Source organism: Scyliorhinus torazame, chromosome 17, assembly GCF_047496885.1.
Source record: "Scyliorhinus torazame isolate Kashiwa2021f chromosome 17, sScyTor2.1, whole genome shotgun sequence".
Taxonomy (NCBI): domain Eukaryota; kingdom Metazoa; phylum Chordata; class Chondrichthyes; order Carcharhiniformes; family Scyliorhinidae; genus Scyliorhinus; species Scyliorhinus torazame.
The window spans coordinates 24380100-24407601 of NC_092723.1; the positions used below are offsets into that span (position 1 = coordinate 24380100).

The 27502-nt window shown below is 48.8% G+C and overlaps 1 long non-coding RNA gene across 1 annotated transcript in view; it reads left to right on the plus strand.

Annotated features, from left to right (window-relative positions):
- Window positions 1-4117: 4117 nt before the first annotated feature.
- LOC140393790 (uncharacterized) overlaps window positions 4118-27502 on the plus strand; it is a 275755-nt gene continuing 252370 nt past the window's right edge. The window contains exon 1 of the long non-coding RNA XR_011935730.1: window positions 4118-4232. This is a non-coding gene — a long non-coding RNA (uncharacterized lncRNA). The remainder of the gene's footprint in view (window positions 4233-27502) is intronic.

A 27502-nucleotide genomic window follows, 5' to 3' on the forward strand; every position in this document is an offset into this window, starting at 1 on the left:
ATCCCGAATTTGGCCACACACACCACGGCCCTATGCAACCTGGTGAAAAAAATCAACCGCCTTTGAGTGGAAGGCAGAGCACCGAACAGAGTGGCTGGAGCTGAAAGCCAAACTCACCATTGAGCCTATCCTTGCATTCTTTGACGCAGACCGAGAGACCAAGATATCCACAGATGCGAGTCAGGATGGCATTGGGGCGGTGTTGCTTCAAAGTTGACGACATGTCATCCTGGGTACCAGTAGCATACGCGTCATGGGCAATGACACCCACTGAGACCAGATATGCACATATTGAGAAGAAGTGTTTAGGTCTTCTCACCGGCATCCTCAAATTTCATGATTATGTCTACGGCTTGCCAACATTTACTGTTGAGACGGATCATAGGCCTCTGGTCCACATCATCCAAAAGGACCTGAACGACATGACACCTCGTTTGCAGAGAATTCTGCTCAAACTCCAGAGGTATGATTTCAATTTGGTGTACATACCTGGCAAGGAGCTCATCATCACCGATGCATTGTCCCGCTCCGTCAACTCACCCAGTGAACCACTGGAGATCATCCAGCACATTGAATTGCAGGTACAACTGTGTGCAAGCACTCTTCCAGCAACAGATGAGAAGATCATTCTCATCTGAGAAGAGATGGCCAAAGACCCCCTGTTGCAGCGAGTCATCCACAACCTCAGCAATGGCTGGCAGAAAGGGCAATGCCCTCAATTCTATAACGTCAAGGACGACCTGACGCTGATCGACGGCATCCAGCTCAAGCTGAACAGGATAGTCATCCCGCTACGTCTCCAGAGCATGGTGCTGCGGCAGATTCATAAGGGACACCTGGGCGTAGAAAAGTGCAGACGCAGGGCCCGGCAAGCTGTCTACTGGCCCGGCATCAACCAGGACATCACGGACATGGTCCTGAACTGCGAAACCTGTCAGAGGTTGCAACCAGCGCAGTGCAAGGAGACGCTCCAACCACATGACTGAGAGACCTCTCCATGGTCCAAGGTTGGCATTGACCTAGTCCACGCGAATAGTCGATATCTTAATCGTCGATTACTTTCCGAACTACCCTGAGGTGCTGAAGCTGCCAGACCTCACCTCACGGACCGTCATCAAAGCGTGTAAAGAGACATTCTCACGGCATGGCACCCCGAACACCGTCATGAGCGACAATGGCCCGTGCTTCCACAGTCGAGAATGGTCCACGTTTGCCAAGAGCTACAATTTCAGGCATGTCACCTCCAGTCCACACTATCCGCAGTCCAATGGCAAAGTCGAAAAAGGTGTGCACATCGTTAAGCAGCTCATCCGCAAGGCCTCGGACTCCGCTTCCGACATACACCTTGCACTACCTGCATACCCGGCGACTCCCTTGTCCACTGGCATGTCGCCAGCTTAACTGCTGATGAACAGGGACCTGCGGACGGCGCTTCCAACCATACACCTGCCCAACCTTGATCACCTCCCGGTGCTGCAGAAGATGCAGCAGCTTTGCGACAGCCAGAAGCAGGGCTATGACGCACATGCCACCGATCTGGACGTGCTATCCCTGGCAGACACGGTCAGGATCAAGCTATCGGATGGTGGGTGGTCTGCTCCGGCTGTCGTTCTTCGACAGGCCGCGCCCAGATCCTATGTCATACGTATGGCTGATGGCTCCATTGTGCGAAGGAATCGAAGGGCACTGCGAAAAGTTGCTTGCCCACAACCACTTTCCCCTCTATTGTCACCTGTCGAATTGCCACCTCCAGACACCTCGAACCACGAGGCCACCAGTCGTGCCTCCCACTCCCCTGTCAAGACATCATCATCCCCTCCACCACCTCTCCAGCGGTCGACGAGGATCAGACGCAAGCCTCAGAGACTGGACTTATGAGCATTTGTTTTGTTTGTTCTGTTCTGTATTCCTCAGTCAGTCACATTAGACAGACACATTCACATGTATATACATCTAAAAAAAAAGGGGGGGAGATGTCATGATATGCAAACATGCAACCACTGAACACTCAGAATAGGACACAACCAATGGGCAGTCAGGACACTCAGAGGTGGCATCACCACAAGGGGGCATGACATAAACACTATAAAAGGGATGAGGCACTCACACCCTGCCTCTTTCCACAGACAGACATCTAGAGAGTTAGACAGGGTTGATCAGCAGCATCACACCCCAGCACGTGGCTTAGAGCAGGCTGGTACAGTTAGACTGAGTTACTACAGTTGGATTAGCAGAGAGTCGAACTCATTTGAGAACTGTGTTAATAGTTTAATAAACACGTTGAACTCATTTCAGAGTCTGGAGCATCCTTTATTTAAGACTGCATCAAGTAGCAGCCTGTGTTATCTGAAGCAGCACAACACAACAGTAGTGAGTGATCCCTTGGGTCTGTGATACAAGATGTAATCAATCCTCACCCAAGAATCAAGTATTAATTAAGGAGCATCATCATGGATGTATAAAAAGCATGTCATGTCTGTGAATTGCCATAGTGTTCTTAGAGAAAGTAAAAGAATGTTCTGAAGGAAATACAATGCACGTTGAATAAATGAACTTTCAAAAGACATTTGATAAGGTCTGGATAAGAGGCTTGAGAATAAACGTATGTCACATGATATTGAATGGACTGCGAGAGCATGGATAGGGGGTTGGTTCAATTGTGGAAAACACAGAGTAATAGTCATAGAATCCCTAAAGTGCAGAAGGAGGCCATTTGACCCATCAAATCTGCACTGACTCCCTGAAAGAGCATCCTCCCTTGGCCTACTCCCCAACCCCTTCCTGGTAACCTCACCTAACTTGTGGACACGAAGTGGCAATTTCGTGGATGTTTTCAGATTAGAGTGATGTCCCAGGGATCGGGGTTGGGACTGATGCTTTTCACTTTCCAAAAAATGATCTCGGTTGGGTCGAGGGCACGATGTTAAATTTTGCAGCTGACCTAAAAACCAGAGGGTTAAATAAGGAGATTCAGAGAGGACGAGGCAGGTTAGTAGATTAGGCAGAAAAATGTCATATAAAAGTTAGAATGTAAATTGTACATTTCAGGGACACAATTAAGTGGAGAGATGAATGATAAAGTTACAAAAGGAGTCAAGGAGCGGGCTCATGTGTCCAAACAGTCAAGTCTTCAATGGAATAACAATTTTCTAAAGCTGTCAAAACCAAGTTGGTCAAGAAGGCAGACAGTGAATTTTCTATTATTAGCTGAACCATAGAGCAGGACTTTTCAAAGTGTGGGTCGCGACCCGGTGGTGGGGCGTGGGAGGGTCACGGAGCAATCGGTCGCGGCATTCCCGCGGTGGTCCCGATCTCAGGAGAACCGCCTACCGTCTGTGCCCGGCATTTTTATTGAGAATGGCGGCTTCTACTACCTTTTAAATGAAAATAAATTAGGCTGTGTGCAATCTTCGGGCCAGAAGTGGCAACAGTGAGCAGCCTCGTGCCCCACATATACACATGGTGTCAAGTGCATTGCATATACGTGCTTTTGCCGCCAAATCATGGAGCAGAGATTCTTCCATTTTCTAGCTGCTGGCAAGCAAGGAAAGAGGATTGTGCAGATGAATCATTTTCTTACAAGAAAGAGACAGCCAGAGACACAAATAGACAGTGTACCCACTGGACAGAATCTCACAACTGAATCCGCTGGAGAGAGCTGCTCAGGATACCCACGGCACGACATTATAGAACTGCAAGGTCTCTGGTTAATCGTCTACAAAGAAGAAACTTAACTCAGAAACAAAGCAGTATAAAGACGTTTCTTGAGGTATGGTTTTGTCAATGCAACTAAGGATGCAAAGCCCTTATATGCAGGGAAGTACTGGTGAATGAGAGGAGAAGTTTCAGATTTTGAAGAAGAGTGGTGGGTAAAAAATTCCTTTTGAGGTTGAGCTCCCAGAGTCAGTTATTAATTTATAGCTGACTCCAAATGAAAAGACTATGCTGCTGTACCTTGCCTGTGACTGCAGATTAGAACACACCAAAAGCCCATGAGGCTGTGAGCATTATGGAGTAGCATCTCCCAGGAGTATCCAATGCTGAGTAAAACAAGCATTTTGTTGTTATTGCCCTTCACGATGACCTACAGGTACGAGATTGAATTTTCTGTTCTCACAGAGATGAAGATGGAACAAAGGATCTGGCTGAACTCTGCACCTAATATGCGCACCTCCTGTGAACCTGATTAGAGTGAGATCATGAGGACTAAGCAGTGTCCTTTCACATTAAAGGTAAGTGAATGTTGCGGCTGTCGTGAAGGTTGGCCAGCATAGGTCGCGAAGGTTGGCTGGTTGACAAAAGTGGGTCCTGGGAAATAAAGATTGAAAAATGCTGGCATGGAGTATAAAAGCAGTGGGGTAGTGCAAGAACTAGCCTGCAGCTAGAGTACTGCATACAGTTCTCACCACCGGAAGGATGTGATTATATTGGCGACAGTATAGAGGGGATTTACAAGGATGTTGCCAGGACTGGAGAATTTTAACTCTGAGGAAAGATTGAATAGACTCATAGAATCATAGACTTCCTACAGTGCGGAAGGTGGCCATTCGGCCCATCGAGACTGCACCGACCCCCTGAAAGAGCCCCAACCTATCCCTGTAACCCAGTAACCCCACCTAGCCTTTTGGATACTAAGGGCAATTTAGCATGGCCAATCCACCTAACCTGCACATCTTTGGGCATTGGGAGGAAACCGGAGCACCCGGAGGAAACCCATACAGACATGGGGTGAAGGTGCAAACTCCACACAGACAGTCACCCGAGGCCGGAATTGAGCCCATGTCCCTGGCACAATGAGGCAGCAGTGCTAACCACTGTGCCGCCATGACCACCCTGTGACATGGTGGCACGGTGCTGCCTGGGATGAGTGAGAGTTCTTCTTGGAGTTGGGAGAAAACTGGGAGTTAGGTGGAACTAGGAGAAGGAGAAACTGGCAGCTGAGGCTACAAGGGAGAGAAGTGACTGGTACGTCTCCAGGGGGAGGGTCGGAGACCTGCTAAATTTGCATCTATCTGGTAAGTAATGATGACTGGTAAATACTTTTTCTTTTCATTTATCTATTTTTTTAGCATTGCAATTGCATTGTTAACTTAAGGGTTAAGGTCTGCCAGGAGACCCCAGACCCGTGTCATGGTCCTCTGTGATGTGGGAGTTCAGGGCCACATCCACTGTCCGTGTGTAAAGCTGCAGCTCCTGTTAGACTGCTTGGCGGCTCTGGAGCTGCAGATGGACTCACTTTGGAGCATTCATGATGCTGAGGAAGTCGTGGTTAGTACGTTTAGTGAGTTGATCACACCGCAGATAAAGAGTACTGAGGGAGATAGGGAATGGGTGACCAACAGGTAGAGGAAGAGGAGGAAGGCAGTGCAGGGGCCCCCTGCGGTCATCTGCCTCCAAAACAGGTATACTGTTTTGGAAACTGTTGGGGGAGTTGGCTCACCAGGGGAAGTCGGCAGTAGCCAGGTTCATGGCAGCGAGTGGTAGAGTGATACAGCACTGGTGGGGACAGGTCTGTCACTGTATAACACTGGGGTACAGTATTGGTGGAGGCAGGTCTGTCACTGTATAACACTGGGGTACAGTATTGGTGGAGACAGGTCTGTCACTGTATAACACTGGGGTACAGTACTGGTGGGGACAGGTCTGTCACTGTATAACACTGGGGTACAGCACTGGTGGAGACAGGGCTGTCACTGTATAACACTGGGGTACAGTACTGGTGGGGACAGGTCTGTCACTGTATAACACTGGGGTACAGTACTGGTGGGGACAGGTCTGTCACCGTATAATACTGGGGTACAGTATTGGTGGGGACAGGTCTGTCACTGTATAACACTGGGGTACAGTACTGGTGGGGACAGGTCTTTCGCTGTATAACACTGGGGTACAGTATTGGTGGGGACAGGTCTGTCACTGTACAACACTGGGGTACAGTACTGGTGGGGACAGGTCTGTCACTGTATAACACTGGGGTACAGTACTGGTGGAGACAGGGCTGTCACTGTATAACACTGGGGTACAGTACTGGTGGGGACAGGTCTGTCACTGTATAACACTGGGGTACAGTACTGGTGGGGACAGGTCTGTCACCGTATAATACTGGGGTACAGTATTGGTGGGGACAGGTCTGTCACTGTATGACACTGGGGTACAGTACTGGTGGGGACAGGTCTTTCGCTGTATAACACTGGGATACAGTATTGGTGGGGACAGGTCTGTCACTGTACAACACTGGGGTACAGTACTGGTGGGGACAGGTCTGTCACTGTATAACACTGGGGTACAGTACTGGTGGGGATGGGTCTGTCACTGTATAACACTGGGGTACAGTACTGGTGGGGACAGGTCTGTCACTGTATAACACTGGGGTGCAGTACTGGTGGGGATGGGTCTGTCACTGTATAACACTGGAGTACAGTACTGGTGGGGACAGGTCTGTCACTGTACAACACTGGGGTACAGTACTGGTGGGGACAGGTCTGTCACTGTATAACACTGGGGTACAGTACTGGTGGGGACAGGTCTGACACTGTACAACATTAGGGTACAGTACTGGTGGGGACAGGTCTGTCGCTGTATAACACTGGGGTACAGTACTGGTGGGGATGGGTCTGTCGCTGTATAACACTGGGGTACAGTACAGGTGGGGATGGGTCTGTCACTGTATAACACTGGGGTACAGTACTGGTGGGGACAGGTCTGTCACTGTACAACACTGGGGTACAGGACTGGTGGGGACAGGTCTGACACAGTATAACACTGGGGTACATTACTGGTGGGGACAGGTGTGTCACTGTATAACACTGGGGTACAGTACTGGTGGGGACAGGTCTGTCACTGTATAACACTGGGGTACAGTACTGGTGGGGACAGGTCTGTCACTTTATAACACTGGGGTACAGTACTGGTGGGGACAGGTCTGTCACTGTATAACACTGGGGTATAATATTGGTGAAGGCAGGTCTGTCATTGTATAACACTGGGGCACAGTACTGGTGGGGACAGGTCTGTCACTGTTTAACACTGGGGTACAGTACTGTTGGTGACAGGTCTATCACTGTATAACACTGGGGTACAGTACTGGTGGGGACAGGTCTGACACTGTATAACACTGGGGTACAGTACTGGTGGGGACAGGTCTGTCACTGTATAACACTGGGGTACAGTACTGGTGGGGACAGGTCTGTCACTGTGTAACACTGGGGTACTGTACTGGGTGGGCACAGGTTGGTCACTGTATAACACTGGGGTACAGTACTGGTGGGGACAGGTCTGTCATTGTATAATACTGGAGCGCAATACTGGTGGGGACAAGTCTGTCACTGTATAACGCTGGGGTACAGTACTGGTGGGGACAGGTCTGTTGCTGTATAACAGTGGGGTACAGTACTGGTGGGGACAGGTCTGTCGCTGTATAACACTGGGGTACAGTACTGGTGGGGACAGGTCTGTCACTGTATACACTGGGGTACAGTACTGGTGGGGACAGGTCTGTCACTGTATAACACTGGGGTACAGTACTGGTGGGGATAGGTCTGTCACTGTATAACACTGGCGTACAGAACTGTTGGGGACAGGTCTGTCACTGTACAACACTGGGCTACAGTACTGGTGGGGACAGGTCTGTCGCTGTATAACAGTGGGGTACAGTACTGGTGGGGACAGGTCTGTCGCTGTATAACTCTGGGGTACAGTACTGGTGGGGACAGGTCTGTCACTGTATAACACTGGGGTACAGTACTGGTGGGGACAGGTCTGTCACTGTATAACACTGGGATATAGTACTGGTGGGGACAGGTCTGTCACTGTATAACACTGGGGTACAGAACTGTTGGGGACAGGTCTGTCACTGTATAACACTGCGCTACAGTACTGGTGGGGATGGGTCTGTCACTGTATAACACTGTGGTCCAGTACTGGTGGGGACAGGTCTGTCACTGTATAACACTGGGGTACAGTACTGGTGGGGACAGGTCTGTCGCTGTATAACACTGGGGTACAGTACTGGTGGGGATGGGTCTGTCGCTGTATAACACTGGGGTACAGTACAGGTGGGGATGGGTCTGACACAGTATAACACTGGGGTACAGTACTGGTGGGTGCAGGTCTGTCACTGTATAACACCGGGGTACAGTACTGGTGGGGACAGGTCTGTCACTGTATAACACCGGGGTACAGTACTGGTGGGGACAGGTCTGTCACTTTATAACACTGGGGTACCGTACTGGTGGGGACAGGTCTGTCATTGTATAACATTGGGGTACAGTACTGGTGGGGACAGGTCTGTCACTGTGTAACACTGGGGTACTGTACTGGGTGGGCACAGGTTGGTCACTGTATAACACTGGGGTACAGTACTGGTGGGGACAGGTCTGTCATTGTATAATACTGGAGTGCAATACTGGTGGGGACAAGTCTGTCACTGTATAACGCTGGGGTACAGTACTGGTGGGGACAGGTCTGTTGCTGTATAACAGTGGGGTACAGTACTGGTGGGGACAGGTCTGTCGCTGTATAACACTGGGGTACAGTACTGGTGGGGACAGGTCTGTCACTGTATACACTGGGGTACAGTACTGGTGGGGACAGGTCTGTCACTGTATAACACTGGGGTACAGTACTGGTGGGGATAGGTCTGTCACTGTATAACACTGGCGTACAGAACTGTTGGGGACAGGTCTGTCACTGTACAACACTGGGCTACAGTACTGGTGGGGACAGGTCTGTCGCTGTATAACAGTGGGGTACAGTACTGGTGGGGACAGGTCTGTCGCTGTATAACTCTGGGGTACAGTACTGGTGGGGACAGGTCTGTCACTGTATAACACTGGGGTACAGTACTGGTGGGGACAGGTCTGTCACTGTATAACACTGGGATATAGTACTGGTGGGGACAGGTCTGTCACTGTATAACACTGGGGTACAGAACTGTTGGGGACAGGTCTGTCACTGTATAACACTGCGCTACAGTACTGGTGGGGATGGGTCTGTCACTGTATAACACTGTGGTCCAGTACTGGTGGGGACAGGTCTGTCACTGTATAACACTGGGGTACAGTACTGGTGGGGACAGGTCTGTCGCTGTATAACACTGGGGTACAGTACTGGTGGGGATGGGTCTGTCGCTGTATAACACTGGGGTACAGTACAGGTGGGGATGGGTCTGACACAGTATAACACTGGGGTACAGTACTGGTGGGGACAGGTCTGTCACTGTATAACACCGGGGTACAGTACTGGTGGGGACAGGTCTGTCACTGTATAACACCGGGGTACAGTACTGGTGGGGACAGGTCTGTCACTTTATAACACTGGGGTACCGTACTGGTGGGGACAGGTCTGTCATTGTATAACATTGGGGTATAATATTGGTGAAGGCAGGTCTGTCAATGTATAACACTGGGGTACAGTACTGGTGGGGACAGGTCTGTCACTGTATAACACTGGGGTACAGTACTGGTGGGGACAGGTCTGTCACTGTATAACACTGGGGTGCAGTACTGGTGGGGACAGGTCTGTCACTGTGTAACACTGGGGTACTGTACTGGGTGGGCACAGGTTGGTCACTGTATAACACTGGGGTACAGTACTGGTGGGGACAGGTCTGTCATTGTATAATACTGGAGTGCAGTACTGGTGGGGACAAGTCTGTCACTGTATAACGCTGGGGTACAGTACTGGTGGGGACAGGTCTGTTGCTGTATAACAGTGGGGTACAGTACTGGTGGGGACAGGTCTGTCGCTGTATAACACTGGGGTACAGTACTGGTGGGGACAGGTCTGTCACTGTATAACACTGGGATATAGTACTGGTGGGGACAGGTCTGTCACTGTATAACACTGGCGTACAGAACTGTTGGGGACAGGTCTGTCACTGTATAACACTGGGCTACAGTACTGGTGGGGACAGGTCTGTCACTGTTTAACACTGGGGTACTGTGCTATTGGTGACAGGTCTATCACTGTATAACACTGGGGTACAGTACTGGTGGGGATGGGTCTGTCGCTGTATAACACTGGGGTACAGTACTGGTGGGGATGGGTCTGTCACTGTATAACACTGGGGTACAGTACTGGTGGGGACAGGTCTGTCACTGTTTAACACTGGGGTACAGTACTGTTGGTGACAGGTCTATCACTGTATAACACTGGGGTACAGTACTGGTGGGGACAGGTCTGACACTGTATAACACTGGGGTACAGTACATAGAACATAGAACATAGAAAATACAGCACAGAACAGGCCCTTCGGCCCACGATGTTGTGCCGAACCTTTGTCCTAGATTAATCATAGATTATCATTGAATTTACAGTGCAGAAGGAGGCCATTCGACCCTTTGAGTCTGCACCGGCTCCTGGAAAGAGCACCCTACCCAAACTCAACACCTCCACCCAACACCAAGGGCAATTTTGGACATTAAGGGCAATTTATCATTGGCCAATTCACCTAACCTGCACATCTTTGGACTGTGGGAGGAAACCGGAGCACCCGGAGGAAACCCACGCAGACACGGGGAGGACGTGCAGACTCCGCACAGACAGTGACCCAAGCCAGAATCGAACCTGGGACCCTGGAGCTGTGAAGCATTGTGCTATCCGCAATGCTACCATGCTGCCCTTAAGAACAAATAAATCTACACTATATCATTTTACTGTAATCCATGTACCTATGCAATAGCTGCTTGAAGGTCCCTAATGTTTCCGACTCAACTACTTCCACAGGTAGTGCATTCCATGCCCCCACTACTCTCTGGCTAAAGAACCTACCTCTGATATCCCTCCTATATCTTCCACCTTTCACCTTAAATTTATGTCCCCTTGCAATGGTTTGTTCCACCCGGGGAAAAAGTCTCTGACTGTCTACTCTATCTATTCCCCTGATCATCTTATAAACCTCTATCAAGTCGCCCCTCATCCTTCTCCGTTCTAATGAGAAAAGGCCTAGCACCCTCAACCTTTCCTCGTAAGACCTACTCTCCATTCCAGGCAACATCCTGGTAAATCTTCTTTGCACCTTTTCCAAAGCTTCCACATCCTTCCTAAAATGAGGCGACCAGAACTGTACACAGTACTCCAAATGTGGCCTTACCAAAGTTTTGTACAGCTGCATCATCACCTCACGGCTCTTAAATTCAATCCCTCTGTTAATGAACGCGAGCACACCATAGGCCTTCTTCACAGCTCTATCCACTTGAGTGGCAACTTTCAAAGATGTATGAACATAGACCCCAAGATCTCTCTGCTCCTCCACATTGCCAAGAACTCTACCGTTAACCCTGTATTCCGCATTCATATTTGTCCTTCCAAAATGGACAACCTCACACTTTTCAGGGTTAAACTCCATCTGCCACTTCTCAGCCCAGCTCTGCATCCTATCTATGTCTCTTTGCAGCCGACAACAGCCCTCCTCACTATCCACAACTCCACCAATCTTCGTATCGTCTGCAAATTTACTGACCCACCCTTCAACTCCCTCATCCAAGTCATTAATGAAAATCACAAACAGCAGAGGACCCAGAACTGATCCCTGCGGTACGCCACTGGTAACTGGGATCCAGGCTGAATATTTACCATCCACCACCACTCTCTGACTTCTATCGGTTCGCCAGTTCGTTATCCAACTGGCCAAATTTCCCACTATCCCATGCCTCCTTACTTTCTGCATAAGCCTACCATGGGGAACCTTATCAAATGCCTTACTAAAATCCATGTACACTACATCCACTGCTTTACCTTCATCCACATGCTTGGTCACCTCCTCAAAGAATTCAATAAGACTTCTAAGGCAAGACCTACCCCTCACAAATCCGTGCTGACTATCCCTAATCAAGCAGTGTCTTTCCAGATGCTCAGAAATCCTATCCTTCAGTACCCTTTCCATTACTTTGCCTACCACCGAAGTAAGACTAACTGGCCTGTAATTCCCAGGGTTATCCCTAGTCCCTTTTTTGAACAGGGGCACGACATTCGCCACTCTCCAATCCCCTGGTACCACCCCTGTTGACAGTGAGGACGAAAAGATCATTGCCAACGGCTCTGCAATTTCATCTCTTGCTTCCCATAGAATCCTTGGATATATGCCGTCAGGTCCGGGGGACTTGTCTATCCTCAAGTTTTCCAAAATGCCCAACACATCTTCCTTCCTAACAAGTATTTCCTCGAGCTTACCAATCAGTTTCACACTGTCCTCTCCAACAATATCGCCCCTCTCATTTGGAGGCTGGGGATTGAGGGTGATTTAGAGATGTGGATCAGAAATTGGCTAGCTGAAAGAAGACAGAGGGTGGTGGTTGATGGGAAATGTTCAGAATGGAGTACAGTCACAAGTGGAGTACCACAAGGATCTGTTCTGGGGCCGTTGCTGTTTGTCATTTTTATCAATGACCTAGAGGAAGGCGCAGAAGGGTGGGTGAGTAAATTTGCAGACGATACTAAAGTCGGTGGTGTTGTCGATAGTGTGGAAGGATGTAGCAGGTTACAGAGGGATATAGATAAGCTGCAGAGCTGGGCTGAGAGGTGGCAAATGGAGTTTAATGTAGAGAAGTGTGAGGTGATTCACTTTGGAAGGAATAACAGGAATGCGGAATATTTGGCTAATGGTAAAGTTCTTGAAAGTGTGGATGAGCAGAGGGATCTAGGTGTCCATGTACATAGATCCCTGAAAGTTGCCACCCAGGTTGATAGGGTTGTGAAGAAGGCCTATGGAGTGTTGGCCTTTATTGGTAGAGGGATTGAGTTCCGGAGTCGGGAGGTCATGTTGCAGCTGTACAGAACTCTGGTACGGCCGCATTTTGAGTATTGCGTACAGTTCTGGTCACCGCATTATAGGAAGGACGTGGAGGCTTTGGTGCGGGTGCAGAGGAGATTTACCAGGATGTTGCCTGGTATGGAGGGAAAATCTTATGAGGAAAGGCTGATGGACTTGAGGTTGTTTTCGTTGGAGAGAAGAAGGTTAAGAGGAGACTTAATAGAGGCATACAAAATGATCAGGGGGTTGGATAGGGTGGACAGTGAGAGCCTTCTCCCGCGGATGGATATGGCTGGCACGAGGGGACATAACTTTAAACTGAGGGGTAATAGATATAGGACAGAGGTCAGAGGTAGGTTCTTTACGCAAAGAGTAGTGAGGCCGTGGAATGCCCTCCCTGCTACAGTAGTGAACTCGCCAACATTGAGGGCATTTAAAAGTTTATTGGATAAACATATGGATGATAATGGCATAGTGTAGGTTAGATGGCTTTTGTTTTGGTGCAACATCGTGGGCCGAAGGGCCTGTACTGCGCTGTATTGTTCTATGTTCTATGTTCTATAACACTGGGGTACAGTACTGGTGGGGACAGGTCTGTCACTGTATAACACTGGGGTACAATATTGGTGAAGGCAGGTCTGTCACTGTATAACACTGGGGTACAGTACTGGTGGAGACAGGTCTGTCACTGTATAACACTGGGGTACAGTACAGGTGGGGGCAGATCTGTCGCTGTATAACACTGGGGTACAGTACTGGTGGAGACAGGTCTGTCACTGTATAACACTGGGGTACAGTACTGGTGGGGACAGGTCTGTCACTGTATAATACTGGGGTACAATATTGGTGAAGGCAGGTCTGTCACTGTATAACACTGGGGTACAGTACAGGTGGGGACAGGTCTGTCGCTGTATAACACTGGGGTACAGTACTGGTGGGGACAGGTCTGTCACTGTACAACACTGGGGTACAGTACTGGTGGGGACAGGTCTGTCACGGTATAACACTGGGGTACAGTACTGGTGGGGACAGGTCTGTCACTGTATAACACTGGGGTACAGTACTGGTGGGGACAGGTCTGTCACTGTACAACACTGGGGTACAGTCCTGATGTTTACCATTTTTTTAAACACTGAGATTGATGATGTGATATTGCGTGATCCATAGTTGGGACATCACGGTAGCACACATGGCTAGCACTGTGGCTTCACAGTGCCAGGGTCCCAGATTCGATTCCCCACTGGGTCACGGTCTGTGTGGAGTCTGCACATTCTCCCCGTATCTGCGTGGGTTTCCTCGGGGTGCTCCGGTTTCCTCCTACAGTCCAAAGATGTGCAAGTTAGGTGGATTGGCCATGATAAATTGCCCTTAGTGTCCAAAAAGGTGAGGAGGGGTTATTGGGTTGTGGGGATAGGGTGGAAGTGAGGGCTGAAGTGGGTCGGTGCAGACTCGATGGGCTGAATTGCCTCCTTCTGCACTGTATGTTCTATGTTCTATGTACCAGGAAAACAACTGCAATTTATCCAATCTCTCTGCATAACTAAAATTTTCCAGCCCAGGCAATATAAGAACATAAGAACTAGGAGCAGGAGTAGGCCATCTGGCCCCTTGAGCCTGCTCCACCATTCAATGAGATCATGGCTGATCTTTTGTGGACTCAGCTCCACTTTCTGGCCCGAACACCATAAACCTTAATCCCTTTATTCTTCAAAAAACTATCTAACTTTATCTTAAAAACATTTAATGAAGGAGCCTCTAATGCTTCACTGTGCATGGAATTCCATAGATTCACAACCCTTTGGGTGAAGAAGTTCCTCCTAAACTCAGTCCTAAATCTACTTCCCCTTATTTTGAGGCTATGCCCCCTAGTTCTGCTTTCACCCGCAAGTGGAAACAACCTGCCCGCATCTATCCTATCTATTCCCTTCATAATCTTATATGTTTCTATAAGATCCCCCCTCATCCTTCTAAATTCCAACGAGTACAGTCCCAGTCTACTCAACCTCTCCTCATAATCCAACCCCTTCAGCTCTGGGATTAACCTAGTGAATCTCCTCTGCACACCCTCCAGTGCCAGTACGTCCTTTCTCAAGTAAGGAGACTACAACTGAACACAATACTCCAGGTGTGGCCTCACTAACACCTTATACAATTGCAGCATAACCTGCCTAGTCTTAAACTCCATCCCTCTAGCAATGAAGGACAACATTCCATTTGCCTTCTTAATCACCTGTTGCACCTATAAACCAACTTTTTGCGACTCATGCACTAGCACACCCTGGTCTCTCTGCACAGCAGCATGTTTTAATATTTTATCATTTAAATAATAATCCCTTTTGCTGTTATTCCTACCAAAATGGATAATCTCACATTTGTCAATATCCTGGTAAATCTCCTCTGCACCCTTTCCAGTGCTATCAGATCCTTCCTATAACGTGGATTCCGAAACTGCACACAAGACTCTAGTTGTGGCCTAACTAACGTTTTGAACAGTTCCAGCATATCCTGCCCGCTCTTAAACTCTATGCCTCGGCTAATAAAGGCAAGTACACCATATGCCTTCTTGACCCTGTATCCACCTGCTCTGCTACCTTAAGGGACCAGTGTCCATGCACACCAAGGTCCCTCTGATCCTCAGTACTTCCCAGTGTCCTGTCGTTTATCATGTATCCCCGCCTTGTTTGTCCTGCCCAAGTGCATCACCTCACACTTGTTCAGATTGAATTCCATTTGCCACTGATCAGCCCATCTGACCAGCCTGTCTGTATCCTCCTGCACTCTAAGGATATCCACTAATTATCACCCACCAATTTTCGTATCATCCGCAAACTTACTGATCAATCCTCCTACATTCATTTCAAAATCATTTATGTAAACCACAAACAGCAAAGTCCCCAACACTGACGGCTGCAGGACCCCACTGTACATAGGCTTCCAGTCAGAAAAACTCACCTTGACAATCACCCTCTACTTCCTGTCACTCAGGCAATTCTGGATCCAATTTACCTTCTTGGATCCCATAGGCTCTTACCTTCATGATCAGTCTCCCATGTGGAACGTTATCAAAAGCCTTGCTGCAGTCCAAGTAGACTATGCCAAATGTATTGCCCCCATCTACACACCTGGTCACCTCTTCAAAAATTCAATCAGGTTGGTCTGACATGACCTCCCCTTAATAAAACTATGCTGACTGTTCTTGATTAATCCCTGCCTCTCCAAATGCAAATTAATTCTGTCTCTCAGAATTGCTTCCAATAGTTTCCTTACTGTGACTCTGACTGGTCTGCACAGCCCTTGTTTATCCCTTCTTGAATAATGGCACCACATTGACTATCCTCCTCTTCTGTGGCCAGGGGGAAATTGAAAATTATTGCCAGCACCCCTGCTATTTCCTCCCTTGCTCACTCAACAGCCTGGGATACATTTCATCTGGCCCTGGATGTTTGTCTACATTTAACCCTGCCAGACCACTTAGAACCTCCTCTCTGTCTATGTTAATCTCTTTACTTTTATCACAGCCCTTCTCTCTGATTTCTGTACCCACAACGTCCCTCTCACTAGTTAATACCGGCACAAATAATTCATTTCGAACCCTACCTATGTCCTCTGGCTCCACACACAAATTGCCACTGCTGTCCTTAATGGGTCTACTCTTTCTCTAGTTATCCTTTTAACCTGAATGTACTTGTTAGAGTGGGGTCGGTGACAGGGAACTCCTGCACTACCTGCCTTCGTCTACTCTGTCTGATGGTCACCCATGCCCTTTCTGCCTGTTCAATCTTCCCCTGTGGTGTGACCACCTCACTAAAGGTTCTATCCATGACTTGCTCAGCATCGCAGATGCTCCACAGTGCATCCTCACGCTCACTTCCAACTCCAAAATGCAGTTATCCAGCAGTTGCAGTTGGACACACTTCCTGCACACGTGATTAACAGAGGCAACTGCAGCTTCCATGATTTGCCACAGGAGGAGCACATCACATGTGTAAACAGAAGAATTATACTTGTATACGAATACTATTAACTTACCTCCCTTATGCCAACTTTACGTCCCCTACCCTATTTTGTTCATTGGTACTACTTTATTATAATGACCCTGCCTTTCACTTATTTGTGTTGTTTCTCAGTTAATCCCTTCTTCCCAAAAAATGCACTTTATAAAACCACGACTGCTTCTCTACCGCGCTGCTTGCAAGAACACTGATCCAAGACCACTTCACTGTGACACTGACTGTGAGAATACCATTCCCAGACTGCTTCACTGTTATGACAATGTTCCCACACCACTTAGCTGCAACCCTGACTGTGAAGACAACATTCCCAGACCATTTCTCTGTAACGCTGACTGTGAGGACAGCATTCCCAGACTGCTTCACAGTGATGCTGACTGCAAGGACACAGTTCCCAGACTGCTTCACGGTGACGCTGACTGTGAGGACACCATTCCCGGACAGCTTAACTGCGATGCTGACTGCAAGGACACGGTTCCCAGACTGCTTCATGGTGACGCTGACTGTCAGGGCACTATTCGCGGATTGTTTCACTGCGATGCTGACTGCGAGGACATTGTTCCCAGACTGCTTCACTGCGATGCTGACTGCGAGGGCATCATTCCCAGAATTATTGCATAGTATTTATCTTATAAGTAATCCTCATTGCAGGGGTCCAATCTCAAGTGAAATATTTGTGAAAAATTTTCTCCGGATGACAGACCTGTGTTAATTTTCCAGTTCTCAGGCTGGAGGTTGGGGACATCATTATTCTTCACATCACTGTCATCATAGCAATCATCTCCCACATCCTCAGAAAATGGTTGCCAAATACTTTATTAATGCAAAGACAGCCTCTCTGTAAGGTAATTGGCAAACTTGAACAATGAGAAGCAAAGTTGGTGGAATAAAGTTCAAACTTCTCAGGAAGCGAATGGCAAATAATTGGAGTTTGACTTTCCGAGTCGGTTTATCTTGGGAACTGGAGATCAAGGCATTACAAGGAGCTCATAAAAGGTCTCTTGGTGTAATAGTGAAAGAAATTATTCAAACGCTTTCAAATTAAGCTGAATTATCGGTTTCAGTTTCCCATTTGTCAAACCTTTAGATCTTTGCATGCACCTCAGATGAGCACCGACTCGATCCCTGTCATCCTATTCACAGATCTGCTCTGCAGAAACTCATTACCATCTTCCCCCAGCTGTGTGAATGAGCCTTGCTTTATTATGCAGGAATATTAATCTTGAGTTGTCTTATCGCCTCCCAAATCACACAGCTGTCGAAGCAGGAGACATTGGACCCAGAGGCTGAAGGTATTCACTTTCGCAGAACAATTTGCTTTCAGCCCCATTTGAACATTTGGGTTGTATTTTGTTTCATACGAACTTTACTCTCTACATCCCTACCTTCAAGTTTTAAGACTTGCTTGTCAAACTGGACTTGCAGGAACTGTTTCTGTTCAAAGAATAGAGGTAAATGATCTCCGTTTTTACTTTCTTTCCCATCTTCTCTCCTTCCTCGGTGGATGGTGCTTGCTGCTTTAGATCCCAGGTGGCAGCTTTGAACTTTACCTGCACACAGGTGCTGCTCACTCGGTCTCTCAGCCCTTGCCATTTTCCACTGACTCATCATTCCCCTTCCAAATGCATCGACATCAAAATTCCCATCCTTGTCTTTAAATCCCTCCATGGCCTGTCCCCTCTCCCTGTCTCCATCCCTAATTGTCTTTGAGATGGTGTTGATGAGCCAACGTCTTAAAATCTGTGTGGTGAAGGTACCCTACACTACTCTTTGGTCGGGATTTCGGGGGTTAAACCCAGTAACGTTGAAGGAATAACAATTGAATGCTCAACTCTGGATGATGCGTCACTTGTTGGGAATGTGAACGTGATGGTGATCCCTTGCACAGTGTAATGATGCACTTTTTAAAAAAAAAATCTTTTTATTGGCATTTCTCATATTTATAAACAGTTGTATGTATACACATCACATTTTTCTCGCCTGCGCTAACAAATGTTTAGTTTGTCCTTCGTTTAACTGACCCTACGTGCCTTTCATTGCCCTCTGGATCGGTCTATGGTTCCTCCCCCTTCCCCGTTCCCCCCCCCCCCCCCACTTCTCCCCACCCCCCCCTAACTCATCTCTCTTGGTGTTTTTAAAAATAAATAAAAATTCTTATTAGGTATCTCCTCATTGTTGGCCTCGAACAGGTTTTGGAACAGACCGACAAACTGCCCCCAAGTAGCCAGGAAGCCTTCCTCTGACCCTCGGGTGGCGTACTTAATCTTCTCCAGGTGTAGAAATACCGAAAGGTCAGCGAGCCAGTCTGCAGCTGTGGATGGTGCTGCCGATCGCCAGCCGAGCAGGATTCTCCGGCGTGCGATTAGCGAAGCGAAAGCAAGGGCGTTGGCCCCCTTCCCCCTGTGTAACTCTGGCTGCTCCGATACCCCGAAGATTACCACTATCACCCCCACAACCTTGGACATTGCCTCGGAGAAGGCTGTCCAGAACCCAGCCAGCTTGGGGCAAGCCCAAAACATGTGGGTGTGGTTGGCCAGGCCCTTCTGGCACCGCTCACATTTGTCCTCCACCTCCGGGAAGAACCTGCTCATTCGGGTTCTGGTCAGGTACGCTCTGTGCACCACTTGGAGCTGCATTAGGCTTAGCCTTGTGTAGGAGGAGATGGAGTTCACCCTGCTCAGTGCTTCGCTCCAGAGTCCCCATCCTACCTCTGTCCCCAGTTCGTCCTCCCATTTCTGTCTGATCTCGACCAGTGGAGTCCGGGCTCTGTCCAGTAGCTGTCCGTATATTTTCCCACATAGCCCCCCCTTCTCGTTGCTTGTGCCTATCAGGTCCTCTAGTAGTGTGCTTTCTGGGGCCCCAGAGTACCCCACTGTCTCTTTGCAGAGGAAGTGTTTTATTTGGAGGTGTCTCATTTCCTGTCTTTTTGCTAGCCTCCACTTCCTCGTCAGTTCGTCTAGTGTCGCCAGTCTGTGCCCTACGTAGAAGTCCCCCACCGTCAATGTGCCCCCGTCCCGCCTCCATCTTTTGAAGATGGTATCTAGCATGGCTGGGGGGAATCTGTGATTGCCGCAGATGGGGCCATGGGGGACATTTTGGTTATCCCGAAGTGTTGTCTGAGCTGGGTCCATGTTCTCAGCATGGCCGCTACCACTGGGCTCGTTGTGTATCTTGTTGAGTGGGATGGGAGTGCAGCTGTGGCCAGGGCCCGGAGGGTCGTTCCTTTACAGGATGCCTCCTCCATTTGTACCCAATCTGTGTCAGGTTCTTGTACCCATTCCCTCACTCTTTCTGCCGTTGCTGCCCAGTGGTAGTATTGTAGGTTTGGTAAAGCCAAGCCAAGCCCCCTTTGATTTTCCTTCTTTGCAGTGTCTGTTTTGGGATTCTCAGGTTCTTCATAGAGCGAGACTCTGTGCTCTCTGTCTCCTCTCCGGATTCCCTTCCATCTTTTTGTGTCCTGCAGGGCTATCGCCAGGGGTTCGATGGCTAGCGCGAACAAGAGTGGGGACAGGGGGCAGCCCTGTCTTGTTCCTCTCTGCAGCTGGAAGTATTCAGAGCTGGTGGCGTTAGTTTGGACGCTCGCTTTGGGAGCGTTGTACAGGAGCCTCACCCAGGCGGTAAAACCCGCTCCTAGCCCAAACCGTTCCAGTACCTCAAGGAGGTATTTCCATTCGACTCTGTCGAAGGCCTTTTCTGCGTCCAGGGAGACGATAACCTCTGGTGTTCTCTCCCCAGAGGGGGTCATTATTACGTTCAGCAGCTGCCTGATGTTCGCTGTGAGCTGCCTACCCTTGACAAAGCCGGTTTGGTCCTCTGCGACCACCTCTGGTATACAGCCCTCCAGCCTTTTGGCCAGGACCGTTACGAGTATTTTCGCATCCACGTTCAGCAGTGAAATGGGTCTGTATGATCCGCATTCCGTCAGGTCTTCATCTTTTTTGGGTATTAGTGAGATTATGGCCTGCGCTAGCGTTGGGGGCAGGGTGCCCCTTGCCAGTGAGTCCGCGAACATGTCCCTTAGGTGTGGGGCCAGAACTGGTGCAAATGTTTTGTTATGTTTCCTTTGTAACATAAGCGGCTTCCTTGTGTTGCATTTGTCAAGGAAGGTCGAGACGTGTAAATAACTTCAACTCATTTATTTACACTATGTACACTTTTATAACTTGAGTTCAACACTACTGCTAATCCTATTGTAGCTACGTAAACTGACTGACCAGCTGCTGTCTTCCAAGTGGCGGGAGTGATAATGAATCAACCCTGTGCCTCTCCTCACTGACTGTCTCCACTGGCCGAAGGTGGCTGATCATGTGTGTGGTGTCCTTTATGTATGGGTTGGTGTAATGCCCCCCTGTGGTCGAGTCACCTCCTTGTGTATCGTGAATGTCCATTGGTCGAGTGTGTGTGTGTGATGTTTCTGGTGCTCTCTCTAGTGTCTGTCTAGCTTACATGTATTTACAGTGATGCACATCACCACAATGTCCCTTAGGTGTGGGGCCAGGACTGGTGCAAATGTTTTGTAGAAGTCCGCCGGAAACCCATCGGGTCCCGGTGCCTTCCCTGCCTGCATGGAGCTGATGCTCTCCATGATTTCTCCCAGGTCTATTGGTGCTTCCAGCTCCACCCGTCTGTCTTCCCCCACAACTGGTAGTTCCAGTCCGTCTAGGAACAGTTTCATTCCCATGTCCCCATTGGGGGGCTCGGAGGTGTACAGTCCCAGGTAGAAGGTCTCAAATGCCCGATTGACCTCCTTTGGTTCTGTTACCAGTCTGCCTCTGCTATCCTTAACCTGCGCTATTTCCCTCGTGGCTGCCTGCTTTTTCAGCTGGTGAGCCAATAGGCGGCCAGCCTTGTCTCCGTGTCCGTAGAAGTTCCCCCGTGCCTGGCGGAGTTGGTACACTGCTTTCCTAGTGGATAGCAGGTTAAAGTCCATTTGCAGCTTTTTCCTCTCCGCCAGCAGCCCTACGGTCGGGGCCTCGGAGTATTTTCTGTCGACTTCCAGGATGAAGTCCTCCAGTTGTTGCCTGGCCACCCTCTCTTCCCTATCTCTGTTTGCCTTGTAAGCTATGATCTCTCCTCTAATCACGGCCTTCAGTGCCTCCCAGAACGTGGAAGGTGAGACCTCCCCGTTTTGGTTGTTACTCACGTAGTCGCCTATGGCCCGCGATGTTTTCTGACAGAAGGCCTTGTCGGCCAGGAGGTCCGTGTCCAGCCTCCATGTGGGGCGCTGGGCACGGCCTGTCTCCAACCTCAGATCCATATAGTGTGGAGCGTGGTCAGAGATAACGATCGCGGAGTACTCCGTTCCCGTGATCCCTGGAAGCACCGATTTCCCCACTGCAAAGAAGTCGATACGGGTGTATACCTTGTGTACTTTTGAGAAGTATGAAAATTCCTTCTCTCCCGGGTGCAGGAACCTCCATGGGTCCACCGCCCCCATCTGCTCCATAAATGCTCCTAGTTCCCTAGCCATGCCAGTCTTTTTCCCTGCTCTGGGGTTTGATCGGTCGGTCAGTGGGTCCTGTACACAGTTGAAGTCGCCCCCATGATCAGTCGGTGTGTTTCAAGGTCAGGAATTTCTGCCATGGTCTTCTTTATGAATTCTGTGTTGTCCCAGTTGGGAGCGAACACATTTACCAGTACGACCAGGACACCGCTGACCATGACGTACCGTCCCCCTGGGTCCGTAACTGTCTTGGTTTCCGTAAACCTCGTCTTCTTACTAATTAATATTGCAACCCCCCTAGCCCTCGTCTCGTAGAATGAGTGGTATGTCTGTCCCACCCAGCCCTTCCTTACCAGCCGTCGGTCCTTCTCCCTCAGGTGTGTCTCTTGCAGGTAGATTATGTCTGCTTTCAGGCTTCTTAGGTGGGTGAAGACTCTGGATCTTTTGACTGGGCCGTTGAGTCCCCTTACGTTCCAGGTAACAATCCTGGTGGGTGTTTTTTGACCCCCCGGTCCTGTGGGGTCACCCATACTTACCTGGTGGATGCGCCCCTGCCCTTCGGGGTTTCCCTTCGTTAGGGGGCCGTACAAAATGGCCACGGTCACCGCTCTCACCATGACGTCGGGCTCCGGGGTTTCCTTTTGTCCAGGGGGCACCCACCATGGCCGCCAGCTGTGTGTACGCCACATGGCTGCGCCCCTGCACTCCAGGGTCTCCCTTCGTCCTGAAGCCCTCCCGAGTGGCTGCTTGTGGCACCTTCTTGGTTCCTCGCCCTGCTCCATGCCTGCCGAGGCCTGTGTTCGTGCTGCTTATCTACCTCACCCTTCCCTTTGCTTCTCTTTTGTTCTGCGCTCTCCCCCGATTCCTCTCCCCCCCACTTAGTCCCTGTCCCTCTGTCCCCGTCCCCCCCCGTGTTCTTCCCCCCCTTCTGCCCTACCCCCCCCTTCTCTTTGTGCCAGGCGCTCCCTCTCCCCTGAGAAGCGCGCCGCGGCCTTCCTTTCTTCCTGCCCTCCCGTGTTAGCCCTCCTCGCTAGCATGGTGGCCCCCCTCCCAGCACTTGCCCTGCTCTGGTCCTGTTTTACCTTCCTTTTGCTGGCCCTTGTCTCGCCCTCCCGTCCGCCTTTTTCACCCTCATTCACCTTGCTTTGCTCCCCCTCATTGCATTGAGAGGTGGAACGAGCCCGGGAATGAGTCAGCACAGTCCCGCACAGTACACCAAACACGTATGTACAGTCCGTGATCTTATTGTCTCTGTTTGCGGTCTGCCCGCTGGTCTTTGTTCTGATTCTTCCTTTCTTTTCCACCCCGTCGTTTTCATGATGGCCGTTGTGGCTGTCCCTCCCTCAGTTTGTTCGCTCTAACGAACTCCTCCGCTGCCAGTGGGGTGTTAAAATACAGCTCCTTCCCCTCAAATGTTACCCAGAGTTTGGCCAGGAATAACATCCCAAATTTCACATTACTTTTGTAGAGTGCTGATTTGGCCCTGTTGAATTCAGCCCCTCTTTTGGCCAGGTCCGCCCCAATGTCCTGGTGCACCCTTATGGTCTTCCCTTCCCACGTGCTCGATTTAGTCTGCCGGGCCCACTTTAGGATTTTTTCCCTGTCTTGGAACCTGTGCAGCTTCACGATAATCGCTCTGGGCTGCTCCCCGGCTTTGGGCCTGTGTCGGAGCGACCTGTGCTCCCTGCCGATTTCTGGGGGGTTTGGAAACTTCTCCCTTCCCACCAGTTTGCCCAGCATTTGGGTGACGTAGCCTGTTGGATCTCTGCCCTCCATCCCCTCTGGCAGACCCACTATTTTAACATTCTGCCGTCTGGACCTATTTTCCTGGTCCTCCACTTTCCCTCTTAGGCTCCCCTGGGTCGTTACCAGCCTTTTCACCTCGGTTTCCTGAGTTACCATCCTATCTCTCTGGTCCGAGGCGGCCCTCTCCAACTCCTGAATAGTTTTCTCCTGCATCTCCACCTTCCTTTCCAGGCCGTTGATGGTTCGCTGCATTTTTTTACATCTCGCCGTCCCCCCCAATTTATTATTTGGAGGCATATTTCTGTCTGTGCCTTTCTCTTTTTTTCCTGGGTTTTGGTGTGAAAAAGAAATTCTTTTTTTTTTTGTTCCCCCCAAAGAAAAAAAAAAACAGGGTTTTTAAAAATCCTTTTAAAAACGATTTTTTTTTATGAAAAGGGATTTTTTTTTAAAAAAAGTTTTTTTTCCCTTTAAAAAAGTTTTTCTTTTTTTTAAAAAAATTTGCAGGAGGGGAACGAGGAAGGTTGAATTAAAAAATTCTTATTTTGTTCTTGTGATCCTCTCCGTGCTCCGACTTTCAGGCCGTTTCTGAGCGACCCCCACTCCTCCTCCACGTGCAGCTCACCCGGAGCAGTCTCTCCTTTTTTTTTCTCTCCCTCTCCAGCTCCGTGATCGGAGCTTTGGCGCCTGGGCAGGGCCGAATTCGCGGGGCCTAAAGAATTATTTTTTCTTGGAAAATTCCCCGGGAAAACCCCCCCAAAAAAGCTGTGATTTCATGGCTGTGCGGGAGCGTCTTTGCTGCGGCCGCTCCGTTCGCGATCGCCGCCGGAAGTCCGTAATGATGCACTTTTAGTGACTCCATTAGTGAACACAAAAATAATTTATGAATTAAAACTTGTACAGCAACCACATGGCTGCACCTAGCTCCCTACATGTGCCTTGCCTAAGAAGACTCTACCCCCTGGGTGATTCCCTACTCTGAGTTCCAATTGGTCCTCCAGGCTAGGCGACCCATACTCTGCTGTGTTGCCCTTAAAGGTACAATCGCCACATCCCTCTGCCTTTAACTCCTTTATACAATCTTCAGTGATTACGTTGCACAGTTCAACATTCTAACTAAACATTAAATACGTGAGTCAGACAATTATAAATCAAGACTTTGAGGGATGTTTCTGTTTCGTGTACAGCAGCATAATTCTGAGATGCTTTCACAGTATCAACATTAACAGGAACTGCAATAACAGAGTACTACGAACATTCTTTCACACGTGACAGACCGAGATTATGAAAAAATTGTCTGGACATAAGACCGTGTAGTATTGTGATGATATGAAAATAAAAATCACTCAAAGGGTGGAGAGAATCTGGAATGCACTGTCTGGGAATGTAGTGGAGGTGGGAAACCTCACAACCTTTAAAAAGCACTTGGATGAGTACTTGAAACGCCATCACATTCAAGGATATGGAACAAGTGCTGGTAAATGCGATTAGCGTGAGATTAGGGGTAGTTATTGTCAGTGCAGACTTCACGGGCCGAAGGGCCTTGTCTTGCGTTATACAACTCTATAACTCTATAACAGGTCCCTCTTCTGGCACAGGCAGTTCATTACTATTTGCTTCCACAGAGGTCAGTTACGTCTATAACATTGATAAGGTACATCGGTGCTTATGGGTTCAAAAGCATTTCTTGATGACAACACTGACTGTTGGAGCATCTACTCCTCAAGTGAGCCACATGTTTACGAACAATCGGTCCCTCCACGTCCACTTGATACGAGAGCGGTCCGGTCTCAGAGACAATAATTCCGGGGAACTAACTTGATCCACTACCAGAGTTTCAGATTCTGTATTTAGTATGGCTTTTTTTCTTGTTGAAGTGGTGAATGCTCATTGATGACATCTTGAGGTTTGTGTGTTTAAACATAAACACTTTTATTGGTAGGCATGAACTATGTACAGTCCAAATGTAGTCTTGCAAGGAGCTGATCCATGCAGGCTTTCTACTTACCGAGTTCTGTCCTAGACTGTTGTCTGACCATGTGACTACATACATCACTCTGTGGGCGGTGCCACTCTCCAGTCCCAGGTTGACCCTTGCTCGAGCACCTTACATTGTAATGCATGCAGCAACACGGTCTTGACAGTTCTTTCACAATCTTGGTTTGTCACCTGTGAAGGAATGGTCGTGGGACTCTGTTTCTGGTACTTAGGTCACTTGATAAAGTTTCTGCACCTTCCAGCATCTCAATTCGGCATCTTTTTCATCAACAATTTTCTCATATTGATTCTTGTGCTTTTCTATTAGTGTGACCATTTCATTCACCTTGATCTGGCACTTAATCTTAGTTTCTTTCTCTGTTTGAATTGATCTTCTGGTGCCAATTTTAATGTTTTTACCTCTTCAGTTAATTTCTCATTGCCAAGCTTCCCTTCTTCAAGCTCTTATTTGCCCAATTCAATTCTTCACTGGCCTTGTTCTTAATTTCTTGTTGTTTTATCATGGAGTTCAGCTTATTGTCCATTGTCTCATTTATTTCACCTTATTCCTAAATTCCTTATAATTTATTTTGAAAATTCTTTATAGAATCATAGAATTTACAGTGTAGAAGGAGGCCATTTGGCCCATCGAGTCTGCACGGGCTCTTGGAAAGCCCACAAGCCCACACCTCTACCCCATCCCATAACCCAGTAAAGCCCACACCTCCACCCCACCCCCTAACCCAGTAACCCCACCCAACACTAAGGGCCATTTTGGACACTAAGGGCAATTTAGCATGGCCAATCCACCTTACCTGAACATCTTTGGACTTGTGGGAGGAAACTGGAGCACCCGGAGGAAACCCACGCAGACACGGGGAGAACGTGCAGACTCCACACAGACAGTGACCCAAGCCGGGAATCGAACCTGGGACCCTGGAACTGTGAAGCAATTGTGCTAACCACTATGCTACTGTGCTGTCCAAAGTTTGCTGTCAGTCATTTCATTTTGTTGTTTTAATGTCTTCTCAAGAGCTTTAATTCTTTTTGCTGATTCCTCCTTACGTTCAATAGTTCCTAGTTTATTCTGAAGTCTTTAATTTCTGCGTTTCTTCCAAGGGGAATCCATTATGTTCTTACTGGACATCTACATTTCACAAATTGAACCTTTATTTCTACTTGTCTTGACTTCAGCCAAACCTTGTTGGCTTCACAGTTGGTCAGGTCTGTCTCCGGTGAAGTGTTGACTTGTTTCCGTTGTGCAATTCTCTCATTGCCCTCCTTCTGGTGTCTTTCCCTGTCCTCTTTCCGGGGTCTTTCACTGTCCTCCTTCTGTGGTCTTTCATAGCCCTGCTTCTGTGGTCTTTTGTAGTCCTCCTTCTGGGGTTTTCATTGCCCTCCTTTATGGGTCTTTCGTGCCCTCTTTCTGGGGTCTTATCTTGCCTCCTCTCAGGTCTTCCATTGGCTCTTCCTTGAGGTCTTCATTGCCTCCTCTATGTCTTCCGTTGCTTATGAACCTTGAGAGTTGAACTCTATCTAGGGTCTTCTCTAATTTTCCTGTCCATAGCCATTTGCTCCTTC